Raw genomic sequence first — 13,255 nt, 5'->3', positions numbered from 1 at the left:
CCATCTGCTGTAGTTGTGGGAGTCCTTATAATTTCACATTGTTTGGGAGTGTCCGCAAGGAAACACTGACCCAATGGTTAGTGTGCTTGCCCACCCATTCAATGTGGTGGTGTTGCTCTGGAGAAGATACTGTAGGGACGCTTAAAGGTTGAAGTTCAGCGTGTTTCCAGGGATTTGTCTCATCTTTGGTGCCAGAGGTGATGCACCGAAGTGAAGGTGAGACATGCATATGGAGAGGATACCATACCCCACATGATTAAACTGTATAATTAATTTGTGCATTCATCTCGTTTGTTTCCTCAAATCTCTGTCCCCACTGGCAGTAGACTCTAGACCAGGGGTGAGCAAACTTTTTGGCCCGAGGGCCACACTGTGGTTGCAAAACTGTATGGAGGGCCAAGTAAGGAAGCTGTGCCTCCCCAAACAACCTGGCTCCAGCCCCCATCTGACCCCTCCCACTTCCTGCCCCCTGACTGCACCCCTCAGAACTCCTGACCCATCCAACCCCCCTGCTCCTTGTCCCCTAGTCGCCCCCTCCTGGGACCCCACCCCCTATCCACCCCCCAGTCCCCTAACTGCTCTGACCCCTATCCACACCCCTGCTCCCTGACAGGCCCCCCCCCGGGACTCCGATGCTTATCTAACCCCCGTCCCGACTGCCCCCCCGAACCTCCGCCCCATCCAACTGCCCCCGCTCCCTGTCCCCTGACTGCCCCGCAGAACCTCCCGCCCCTTATCCAACCCCCTGGCCCCGGCCCCCTTACAATGCCACTCAGAGCAGCATGTCTGGCAGCTGCACCGCCTGGCCGGAGCCAGACATGCTGCCACACTGCTCAGCAGGAGCACGCAACCCCACCACCCAGAGCGCTGCCCACGCGGCGGCATGGCTGCGGGTGAGGGGGAACAGCGGAGGAGGAGCCGGGAGCTCACAGGCCGGGCAAGACAATCCCGTGGGCTGTAGTTTGCCCACCTCTGCTCTAGACACCAATGAAACCAGAGCCATTCACAAGATGGGAAATGCTGTTAACTATGATGCTCCCTAGAATATCTACTGAATGAACAGGGTAGCAACTGACTATGGACTACACCATGACTACAAGACTCTCCTCTTTTAAATTCCTCCTCAAAACCTAATTTATGTTTCCACTGCCACTCTCTGCTCAGATAAAGGCCACTTCCACATCTAGTGAGGGGGGAAAATGCTCTCTTGTGCACATCTTTCTGCTGGTTTAATGTTTCTTTCCTTATCCATCTTCCATGTTTTTTGTCCCACTCCCATACTGTTGCTCTAGCTCCTCAGGGAGTAGCTTCTTATGTGTTTGAAAAATATGCATACAGCACTATGTGAATAACAAATAAGTTATTTGAGAATCTTATTTACCTGACATCAAGGCACAAGGTAGGAATTGCTGCTAATAGTGTAGTTGCAATTTCCCTGATCCTTCAGTATAGGTCCTAGCTGCAACCTGGAAGTGCAAAGTTAAGCAAAAATGAATCCAAACATTTCAGAATTGCCAGCTGGCTTAATTCTAATATTACTGGGCATTTATTTTACCCAGAGCAGTTCTGCTTATTTTCATACTTCAAAATATCTGGGTGGGGAATTTGATTTCCAAGTTTACGAATCTGGCAAGAAGTAACATGCCCGTAACATTTTAATCCTGAGTATTATTTCGTCCCCAAAACTTCAGGGAGGCTAGTACACACCCCCTGTATTGCATATGGGTAGATAATTAACAACCAAAATTTCTGTTACGTTTATGCTCGTACATGCCTGTCTTTTAAGCAATCACATTTTCTGCAGAAGATGAACATGTTTAGATATCACTGGTTCTCGGGCATTCTGCGCTGCAAAATACTTTGTTCATGAAGAAAAAGAAGACAGATGCAAACAGGTATTTCGCCTACAGATTTGCCATTGAGTAAACTTCCGGGACACAAATTACAACTGGTTTACACGCAACTTAATCTGATCATCCGTATTCTTTAGAGGCTCAGGTTGAGTTTTTGTGAAATAGTCATAAGGATGTGCAAAAATTTGCAGAACTGGGAGGCAGGAGGTTCTAGTGGCCCTGGATTGGGAGTCAAAATGTGGGTTCTGTACCTGGCTCTGTCGCTGACTTGCTGTGTGAAGTGGGCAAGCTACTTCATCCCCATTTCTATCTTTCTAGCTATCTATCTCTGTTCAGGTTGTAAGCGCTTTGGGGTAAGGACTGTATCTCGCTATGTGTTTTGAAGAGTGGCGAGCATAATGGGACACTGGTCTTAGTAGGCGCCTCTAAGTGTCTTTGTAATTCAATTAACCTCAAATTCTTATTTTTGTAACAAAAATGTCCATTTTCACAACAGAATTTTGCTAAATTGCAGTATAAGTGGATGATTATTGGTTCCGTGTTTCAAGAGAATATGGCTTTGGCACGAAAAACACATTCAAGTCATGCTTTTGTTTAATGGGAAAATAGCAATTTTGTTGAATGAAATGAAATTTGGAATGTGGCATGGGGAGGTGGCCTACTGCCTGGAAATAAACTAACAGGGTTTCATTCAACGCTGCAGTGGTGCCAAGTTTCATGATTTTATCATAAATGCCATCCTATTTGATGGGTTTTTTTCTTTGAAGCCCTAGCTCTTGGAGTCATCTGACTTCAGGAGAATCTCAGCTTTCATTCTAAAAAGGTAAATGTTTAGCCTATAGTGTGGAGGAGAAAAGCTTGGAAGCATGGACCCTGAAGGCTTAGAAAACCAGAAGACACATAAAGAACCTAATGGTTAGTTATTTTAAACTCGCACAATTTTTTGGGGCTGACTCCTGGTTTTTGAAAGCAGGGGCTTGGCAGTACTGACAGGGTGAATGGCATTCAGTTCAGACCAGGGCTTAAATTCTCATAGTATTTTGTGGCCCCCCCGTAGGAGGCGTTGGGGCTCGGGGCTTCTACCCCTCAGGTTTGAACATATTTACCAGGGCTCTGCTCCTGACAGCGCTGGATGAATTTAAGCCCTGGTTCAGAAAGGTCTCAGGCTTGTGTGGGGAGCAACCCTGGAGGCTCTGCCCTTTGTGACCGCCTGCATGAGATGGCCACTGATTCAGAGAACTGAAGAGAAAACAAAGCAAGGCTCAGCTTCAATTGACTCCATGAGGGTGGACCCTTACACGAGTCCAATGGGACAAACCCTTTCACCCGTGTAGTTGGCTTGGCAAGACTTATGCCAGGGGCACACTTGTGAGCGACTCCTTCAAAAGAAGGAGCTGCTCAAGGTTAGCATGGAGGAGAACCCGTTATGCAGCAAAAGCAGCTTCCCTGGGGATGTGCAGCACTTCCTGACTTCTCCTCCTGAAGTGGAGCTACAGAAGCAGCCCAGGATTCTCTCTCCAGCAGGAAATGAACCGCACCCTGAGCCCTACTGCCAACCGCAAGAGACTGAGAATCATGAGTCAGACCCCCAAAAATTACGATTGGACCTATAACACACATACCATTTTTTAATTAAAAAAAAAAAGACTATTATAATTTCAGTCTCTCTTGATTTGTGAACTGCCCCATCCTCCTGGGTGTGGGGGTGACAATCGGTGTTGCTCGCTCTCCTGAATGTATTGCGTAAGGTGACTGTGGCCCCTGCTGAAGCAGCTCTCACTGCCACACCTGACCAGATCCTGCCCAGCAATTATGTCCCCACCCAGTGCCTACCCCCATCAGTTCAGTTCTTCCCCCCTCAGCCCCACCTCTGCTCATCCTGGGGTATTTTACCCTCTCTTCCAGGCTTGGGCTGCAGTTGGGTCCCCTATCCTTTTCCAGGCTGAAAGGGGGGCAACTCCATGGGCTCGTCACATACCCCTGGCTCCCTGCCCAGGCCGGATGCTGCTGTAAGGGAGGGGGAGGAGTACCGTCCTATCCACATTGCTCACGGGAGGGGAGGGGAGGAATCACCCTGAGCTGTTGAGCTCTTAGCAGAGGAGGAGAATGAGGCAGCTAGGAGAATAGGTTGGAGGTTCTAAGGAGAAGGGGGGAGAGCCTGAAGCAGCTGTGATTGGTTATTCCGCCCCAGGAGGTGGGCAAGTGGAGTGGGCAGCCAGTGAGAAGGCTCAGATTCGCTTGAGGACTGGAGCTTCTCACGTCATAGCGAGAGTGGCTCGAGCCCTAGCTAAAGTCACGTCGCTGGTGAAAAATCATGAGTTGGCAGCACTGCCTCTGATTGTGACAAGCTTATCTTTGCCCATGATACTACTTCCCTAACCCTGGGGCCATCTTGGATAAATTGCAACACCCAGTCATCTTACCCTAGAGAATTATATGAAGACCTCAGAAACCTGGGCCAATATATGAATGAATCATATATGTACTGCTTTTCATAGGGGAAACTTCAGGACCATTGGAAATTCAGTGCATACAGTAGATTCTACTAATGACTATAATAGAATGTTACCTTTAGTTGACTTTATTTGATGCTTTTTACTTTTTCCTGCAAGGAAGTAAAGTTCCCTTGGCCTGTGACACGGATCAACTTATTAATATTTAAACTCTCATGTGCTAGCTTGTTTCTCAAAATGGGGATCCTGAAATATAGGGGTTCTTCACAGTGTCCCAAAGCCCAAATATGGCACACAGACCCAAAGGACAAAATTTCTCCCTCTTATCTTCACTGAAGATTGATAGTATATTGAAGAAAAAAGCTAGTGGGGGTATAAAACCTCTAAGTGACTGGGGTTAGGAAGAAACTTCCCCTATAGACAAAATTAAAGGATTTCTTGCACCTTCCTCTGAGGCATTGGATACTGGCTGCTGCCCAAGACAAGAAACTGGATTAAATAGACCACAGGAACTGCCGTGTCTGGTCGGACCAGTGTTTCTACTGCACATTGTACAATTATTGTGTGGGTGATGTAAATCCAGAGTAAGAGTTTAGCTTCTGCAGTGTGGCTCAGAAAGCAAACTTTTGCCAAGAATGAGGGACAGAAGGAAAAGAATACAAACAGGGATATGATATGGGATCAATTTCTGAAGCAGAAATACCGTATTGTGTAGCATCTATTTTCTGATTCAGCATTTCCAATGACAATCACTTGCAAAATAAAACAGAATACTAGATTTGCGTGGGGCAAATGTGGTTAGCTAACTAATGAAAGCCCTTAGTGTTATAAAAGGTTATTCATAGACTGTGTGTGAGTCCCACTCCCCATCAGATCAAGCGTAAATAAATTATTAAAAAGGAAAGGCAGACCTGTCTCTGGTAGATCCTTAACAATGTAAAGCTTTCCCACAAGGTCAAGCAACTTCTCTAATTCAGTTCCTTTCTTGTGCTCCCTGATGGTTGGTCATGTATAAATTAAAGACTAACAAGTAATGTCATTCCCAGGTTGGGTTTGGAGTCCCTGTTTTATTAATAGAGTTCAAATTTCGGTGTGCACCAAATCTTTGGCAGTTATGGGGAATCATGGAGAGCAGCTGTCTTTGTGTAAATGCAGCAGAATCAGTTGTGTGAATAAATCAATACAAATTCCCAGGATTACTGTGATTACAACCTGTTTATATCATATTACATAATGGGTTACAAAACCATACAGTTCTTTCTCTCTCTCCATTACATGAGCAGCTGTGGTCTGTCGGAAGTCTGAAATGTCTAACATTCCTAGGAAGAGCGCGAGAACATGACGTCTTGCATATAAAGAGTTGTTTTTCATGCCACAAGAAGCCCAGTAAAGGTTTGATAGGAACATATACACACTGCATGTACTGTGGTGTGTGGAGTGCTTTGCAAACGCTGACTTCCCCGTTGTGTTAAAAATCTTTCACCGGGATTGGAAGGACGTGCTTTGCTCTCTGACTTATTCTCAGAATTAGACATGTAAATGCATGGCACACTGCAAGGGCTGTTTCCTTTGGCCAACATTCCTGAGTCCCACTAAAACAATACGTGCAAGTCCATAAGGATACCATAAAGATTTATCTGACAATCATGGTGCCGCTAATCTCTCTGTTCACCATGGATCAGCCTTTCTTATGACTAAAATTTGTGAACTCTGCCCAAAACTTGGGTAATGTTAAAATGAACAGAATGTTTATGATCAGTCCAGATTAGATCATTGCTGCTGATGTGCATAGTACTTATGGTTGGCAGCTTAGGTGCTCTCTGCCTTCCTAGGCTTGCATTCTGAGGCCTGCTCCTACCAACACTTAACTTCCAGGCAAAGCACTTACTACTGTGGGCACCCCTGTTCGCTACAATGAAACTACTCATGGTAGTAAGTGCTACCCAGCCCTAAAAGTTTGCAGGATGATGCTGTAGATAGATGGGATAGTACTATACATGCTTGTGGTAAATATGGGAGGACACAAAGGCTAAAAAAGATACCCCAGCAGATATCTGAGATTCAGTATCTTCCACAGAGAGTACAATTTAAACCATGTTCTTGTATATACGTTCCACTTCTCCAGCTGCACAGGGAAATGGGATCCAGTAAGAACATGTTTCAGCATCTTTCCCAATGTTCTAGAAATAACAGTATAAATTAGGATGGGACAAACCCTAAGAGTTGGACCTAGCTACCTAGAATGTGAGTGAGCTCTCGGATGCAGGGACTGTCTTTGTGCGTGCATTTGTATGGTGCCTTGCACAATGGGGGTCTAATCCTTACTTGGTGTCCCTAGCTGCTACTGCAATAAAAATAAATGCTTAGCTCTTCTGTCACCTTCTGGAAGTCAGCCTGCTTTTCAGAAGTTCAGTATCTCCAGAAATCTACTTTAATAGAGATCCTTCTCCATCCTGGCCTGAAATCCATTAACTCTAACTCACAAGCATTCAGCTGTGCAGGGTCTAATGCATGCCTCGCTAGCATCTTTAAACCATGGTTGCCAAAGTTTTCCATAAATAACAATAATGGGACATAGTAAAGGGGTGTATGTGGGGGGAAAATAGGAGTCATCCAAAATTTGGGACTTTTCTTTTTCTTTTCAATGGGATATTTGCTGTTACTAGTACCCAGGGAAGTGGGTAAATCTGGTTTTCCTGAGGGGTTTATAGAGTTGCACTCCCTAATTAAGAGAGGCAGAGGGGTAGCCACAAGGGAGACAATTGCAAACTATTGTTTCACAGATGATGAGTTCCAGGGATTTTGCAGGGACTCTGCATTACAAGTCAATATTTCCTGCTACAAAACACACAGAAAACAACCTGTCAGCTGTTGCCACATCAGCCTTCTAGAATTGCTCTCTAGAATTGTCTGTAGGGCTTGTACTGCCCAGTACTAAGGGTCTTGAGTTCAATCAGGGCCAGCTCCAGGCACCAGCCGAGCAAGCTGGTACTTGGGGCGGCAGCTTGTAGGAGGCGGCATTCCGCCCAATCCTAGGGTGGCACGGCCGCTTTTGTTGTTGTTGTTTGTTGTTCCACTCTGGCCGCCCTATAGAGGGCGGCGGTGTGGAGGACGGGAGCGCCCTGCAGGGCAGCCCGCGTCCTTCCCTCCTAGCCGTACCGGAGTGGTGCGGAGCCCTCCCGGCAGGGGGCACGGCCGGAGGGACCGCGTGGCAGCGCCCTGCTGAAGCCCTGGCCGCCCCCTTCTCCCCCCGCTAGCCAGGGCACATCTGCAGGGCAGGGAGTCCCCCTGCACCCTGGCTCCGGCTGCGCCGCAAGTTTTTTTTTGTTTTTGCTTTGCTGTTCTGGCCGCCGCGTTTTTTGTTGTTGTTGTTGCTTGGGGCGGCCAGAAAGCCAGAGCCGGCCCTGAGTTCAATCCCTACCCATGATCATGGTATGTACCTTTATAAAGCCATGGTGGTCTATCACCAAATGGCAGCCCAGAAGGGACATGAACTCCTGTGTACATTATGTGCTTGGTCCAAGCTTGTCTAGTGGGGAGAGTGTGTAATTCACTAAATTAATGCATGTGATCATGACTCCCTTCAATAGTGAATTATGCATTTTTTTTAAACTTGATAAGCATAATAATGTGCTTGTGTATACTATGTGGGCAGTGTAAGATTTATGATGTCCTTAGCTATTCATTTCCTTGCTTTTAAGTGCTTGGGATTAGTAAATGATGTACTAGGTAAGGACGCTGCTGTCACTTAGCAACCCTAATTTTTAAAACTAAGCTAATTGTTTTTGGAATAAACAGAATAGTTCTCCCTCCAGGCCTGTCAGTGTTGTCCATTTCAGCAACATTAAATTCACTTACAAATGTATATCGTTTGCTACCCTCGAGTCCACTGCACTAGTCCAGTTTTATGCTGTTGTTAGGGCAGTAGTGCAGCAGGACCTAAAAATTTGAATAAAATCTTGTAAAGGAGTCTTTTTTTTTAAATAACCTCTGACAGATCTCCTCAGGGATGCCTGCACTATAGTGATTTTGCTCCTGAGAAGTGGCACGGATAGAAATGACTAGCTGCCTTCAATATTTATACAGTAATCATCTAATTGACCCCTGGCAACTGCTTCAGAATCACAGGCATGAAGTTTGTGATGAGCCACCTTGAGGAGTAGAGACCACACGAAGAGAAGAAGGGGGTTATGCTAGAGTTTAAGAGCCATACGCCAGCAACATATACACAGTGTGCAATATGATTTATACTGTGACCCTCAATAGATGACACACGAAGGAATGGGCCAGAGCCAGATTAAAATTAATGGGGGTCTGGGGTTGTTATAAGTTTGGGGGCACCAAACTGAGATATTGAGAATGAATTTAACCAAGAAACCACAGGACATGAAGAAAATACATTCTTGAATTGCCTATACACCAAGGCTAGGAGCCCGGGTAACAAACAAGCGGAATTAGAATTTATGCTCATAAATGAGCAATTCCATCTAGTTGGTATTGCTGAAACCTGGTGAGATGAGTCACATGATCAGAATGTTCAATTCAATGGTTATAACCTATTTAGGAAGCAGTGAGTGGGCAAGGGCAGGGGAGTGGCACTTTGTCAAAAACAGCATTGCCTGTGTTTGAGTCACTGATTGCTCAGAAGAAATGATCTTGAATGCTCCTGGATCAATGCCTGAACAGATAAAGTGAAAGATGGGCTATTAGTTGATGTCTTCTGTAGACCACCAAATCACCATAGGGAACAGGGTGACTTCTTCCTTATGTACCTATTATAATGCTTAAGAAAAAAGACTGTGTGTTCATGGGGGACTTCAATTGACTAACACATGATGGAGATTTCATGGTGCCGGTACTAAAACATCTTTGGAATGTCTGAATATTATAGGTGACAATTTCTTAAATCAAAAAGTGTTGCAACCAGCATGGAATAATTCTTTACTAGACTTTGTCCTAACAGAGAGAGAGGAACTGATTACAGGAATAAAAATTAATGGTAATTAATTAGGTACCTGATCACATTTATAATTTACAAGCAGAATAAAGGTCAGACCAGTTTTTTTATTATATATATATACACACACACACACACACACACACACGCGATTGTTTAGTAGGGCAATTCACAAAGCTGAAAACAATTGAGCCAAATCACCTGGGAGGAAGAATTTAATCCCAGGTGATTTGGCTCAATTGATGATTGAGAATTAGTTAAGAACACCTTACTAGATGTCCAGAAAGCCACAGTTGAGGAAAAAGGCCAACCAGGTTTAGAAGGTAAGTGAAGGCAGCTATAAAAATAAAATAGAACAAAGGGGAATTTGATAGTAATGAATATAAATCAGAAGTTAGGAATTGTGGAGAAGGCAGAAATGGTCAATAAATATTTCTGTTCTGTGTTTGGGGGAAAAACAGACAATAGAGTCTCGTCATATGGTAATGAGAACACTATTCCCATTCCAATAGTCATCTCTGGAGGACGTTATTAGATACTTTGAAATCAGCAGGTCCACATAACTTGCATCCAAGAGTGTTAAAAGATCTCACTGAACTGTTAATACTGATTTTCTGTAAATCTTGGAGCACTGGGGAAATGTGAGAAGATTGTAAGAAAGCTAATGTGCCAATTTTTAAACAGGGTAATAGAATGGCCTGGGTAATTATAGTCCTGTTAGTCTGATATCAATCCTGGGCAAAATAATGGATTGGCTAATATAGCACTTGATTAATAAGAATTAAAGGAGGGTAATGTAATTAATAGAAATCAGTTAGGGCTGTTGATTAATTGCAGTTAACTCATGCGATAACTCAAAAAAATTAATTGCAATTAAAACAATTGTGATTAATTGCACTGTTAAACAATAGAATACCAGTTTAAATTTATTAAATATTTTTGGATGTTTTTTCTACATTTTCAAATATATTGATTTCTATTACAACACAGAATACAAAGTATACAGTGCTCACTTTATATAATTTCTTTTACAAATATTTGCACTGTAAAAAATTATAAAAGAAATAGTATTTTTTCAATTCACCTCATACAAGTACTGTAGAGCAATCTCTTTATCGTGAAAAGAACAGGAGTACTTGTGGCACCTTAGAGACTAACAAGTGTAACTTACAAATGTAGATTTTTTTTTGTTACATAACTGCACTCAAAAATAAAACAATGTAAAACTTTAGCTACTACAAGTCCACTTGGTCCTACTTCTTGTTCAGCCAATTGCTAAGACAAACAAGTTTGTTTACGTTTATGGGAGATAATGCTGCCCGCTTCTTATTTATAATGTCACCAGAAAGTGAGAACAGGCGTTCACATGGCACTTTTGTAGCCGGCGTTGCAAGGTATTTATGTGCCAGATATACTAAACATTTGTATGCCCCTTCATGCTTTGGCCACTATTCCAGAGGACATGCTTCCATGCTGATGATGCTTGTTTAAAAAAAAAAATAATAATAATAATAATAATTAAATTAGTGACTGAACTCCTTGGGGTAGAATTGTATGTCCCCTGCTCTGTTTTACCCATATTCTGCCATATATTTCATGTTATAGCAAGCTCAGATGATGACCCAGCGCATGTTCATTTTAAGAACACTTTCACAGCAGATTTGACAAAATGCAAACAAGGTACCAATGTGAGATTTCTAAAAATAGCTACAACACTCGACCCAAGGTTTAAGAATGTGAAGTGCTGTCCAAAATCAGAGATGAGGTGTGGAGCATGCTTTCAGAAGTCTTAAAAGAGCAACATTCTGATGTGGAAACTACAGAACCCGAACCACCAAAAAAGAAAATCACCTTCTGCTGGTGGCATCTGACTAAGATGATGAAAATGAACATGCGTCGATCCACTCTGCTTTGGATCATTATTGAGCAGAACCCATCATCAGCATGGATGCATGTCCTCTGAAATGGTGATTGAAGTATGAAGGGACATATGAATCTTTAGTGCATCTGGCATGTAAATATCTTGCGATGCCAGCTACAATAGTGCCATGTGAACGGCTGTTCTCACTTTCAGGTGACATTGTAAACTAGAAGCGGGCAGCATTATCTCTTGCAAATTGTAACCAAACCTGTTTTGTCTGAGCGATTGGCTGAAGTAGGACAGAGTGGACTTGTAGACTCTAATATTTTACATTTTTGTTTTATTTTTGAATGCAGTTATTTTTTGTACATAATCCTACATTTGTAAGTTCAACTTTCATGATAAAGAGATTGCACTACAGTACTTGTATTAGGTGAATTGAAAAATACTATTTCTTTTGTTTTTTACAGTGCAAATATTTGAAATAAAAATAATATAAAGTGAGCACTGTACACTTTGTATTCTGCATTGTAATTGAAATCAATATATTTGAAAATGTAGAAAACATCCACAAATATTAAAATAAATGGTATTCTATTATTGTTTAACAGTGCAATTAATCACATGATTAATTGTGATTACTTTTTTTTCATCGCTTGACAGCCCTAAAATCAATATGGGTTTATGGAAAATAGATACTATCCAATTATCTTCCTTTTTTTGATGAGATTACAAGTTTGGCTGATAAAGGTAATAGTACTGACATAATTTAGATTTCTGTAAGGCATTTGACTTGGTACCACAAGACATTTTGTTTAAAAAACTAGAACGATATAAAATAAACACGGCATGCATTATATTCATTAAAAACGATCTAACTGATAAGTTTTAAAATGTAATTGTAAAAGGGGACTCTTCATCAAGTGGGTGTTTTTCCAGTGGGGTCACTCAAGGATTGGTTCTTGGCCATACGCTATTTAACATTTTTATCAATGACCTAGAAAAAATATAAAACCAGCACTGATAAAGTTTGCAGATGACACAAAAATTGAGGGAGTGATAAATAATAAAGAGGATGGGTCGCTGATTGAGAGCGATCTGGATCACTTAGTAAACTGGGTGCAAGCAAACAATATGTGTTTTAATAGGCTTAAATGTAAATGTATACATCTAGGAACAAACTTACAGGATGGGGGACTCCATCGAGGGAAGCAGTAACTCTGAAAAAGATTTGAGGGTCATGGTGGATAGTCAGCTAAATATGAGCTCCCATTTTGACGCTGTGGCCAAAAGAGCCAATGTGATCCTGAGATGCATAAACAGAGGAATCTCGAATAGGAGCAGAGACGTTATTTTACCTCTGTATTTGGCCCTGCTGCGACCACTGCCAGAATCCTGTGTTCAATCCCGGTGCCCACAATTCAAGAAAGAGGGTGATAAATTGGAAAGGGTTAGAGAAGAGTGACAAGAATTATAAAAGGATTAGAAAACGTGCCGTTTAGTGACAGACTCAGAGAGCTCCATCTATTTAGCTCTAACAAATAAATGGTTAAGGGGTGATTAATTACAGCCTATAAGTACTTACATGGGGTACAAATATTTAATAATGGGCTCTTCAAGATAGCAGAGGAAGGTATAACACAATTTAATGGCTGGAAGTTGGAGCTAGATAAAGTAAGGTAAATTTTTGACAATGAGAGTAATTAACCATTGGAACAATTTACCAAGGGTCACGGTAGATTTTACATCACTGACAATGTTTAAATCAAGATTGGATGTATTTCTAAAAGCTATGTTCTAGGGCAGTGGTTCTCAACCAGGGGAATGTGTACCCATGGAGGTATGCAGAGGTCTTCCAGGAGATACATCAGCTGATCTAGATATTTGCCTAGTTTTACAACTGGCTACGTAAAAAGCACTAGCAAAGTCAACACAAACTAAAATTTCATCTAGAGCTTTTGATGTAGATTCTAGACAATAACTTGTTTATACTGCTCTATATATTATACACTGAAATGTAAGTACAATATTTATATTCCAATTGATTTATTTTATAAATATGGTAAAAATGAGAAAGTAAACAATTTTTCAGTAATAATGTGTTGTGACACTTTTGTATTGTTATGACTGA

General features: G+C 42.3%; 1 long non-coding RNA gene across 1 annotated transcript in view; it reads left to right on the top strand.

The window, feature by feature from the left end:
• Positions 1–1,808: 1,808 nt before the first annotated feature.
• Positions 1,809–13,255, top strand: part of LOC112059755 (uncharacterized) — a 32,855-nt gene continuing 21,408 nt past the window's right edge. The window contains exon 1 of the long non-coding RNA XR_002889031.3: positions 1,809–1,895. This is a non-coding gene — a long non-coding RNA (uncharacterized LOC112059755). The remainder of the gene's footprint in view (positions 1,896–13,255) is intronic.

The sequence above is a fragment of the Chrysemys picta genome, chromosome 5 (assembly GCF_011386835.1).
Source record: "Chrysemys picta bellii isolate R12L10 chromosome 5, ASM1138683v2, whole genome shotgun sequence".
Lineage (NCBI taxonomy): Eukaryota > Metazoa > Chordata > Testudines > Emydidae > Chrysemys > Chrysemys picta.
The sequence above is the reverse complement of the archived record's forward strand: the minus strand, read 5'-3'. Positions and strand labels throughout refer to the sequence as shown.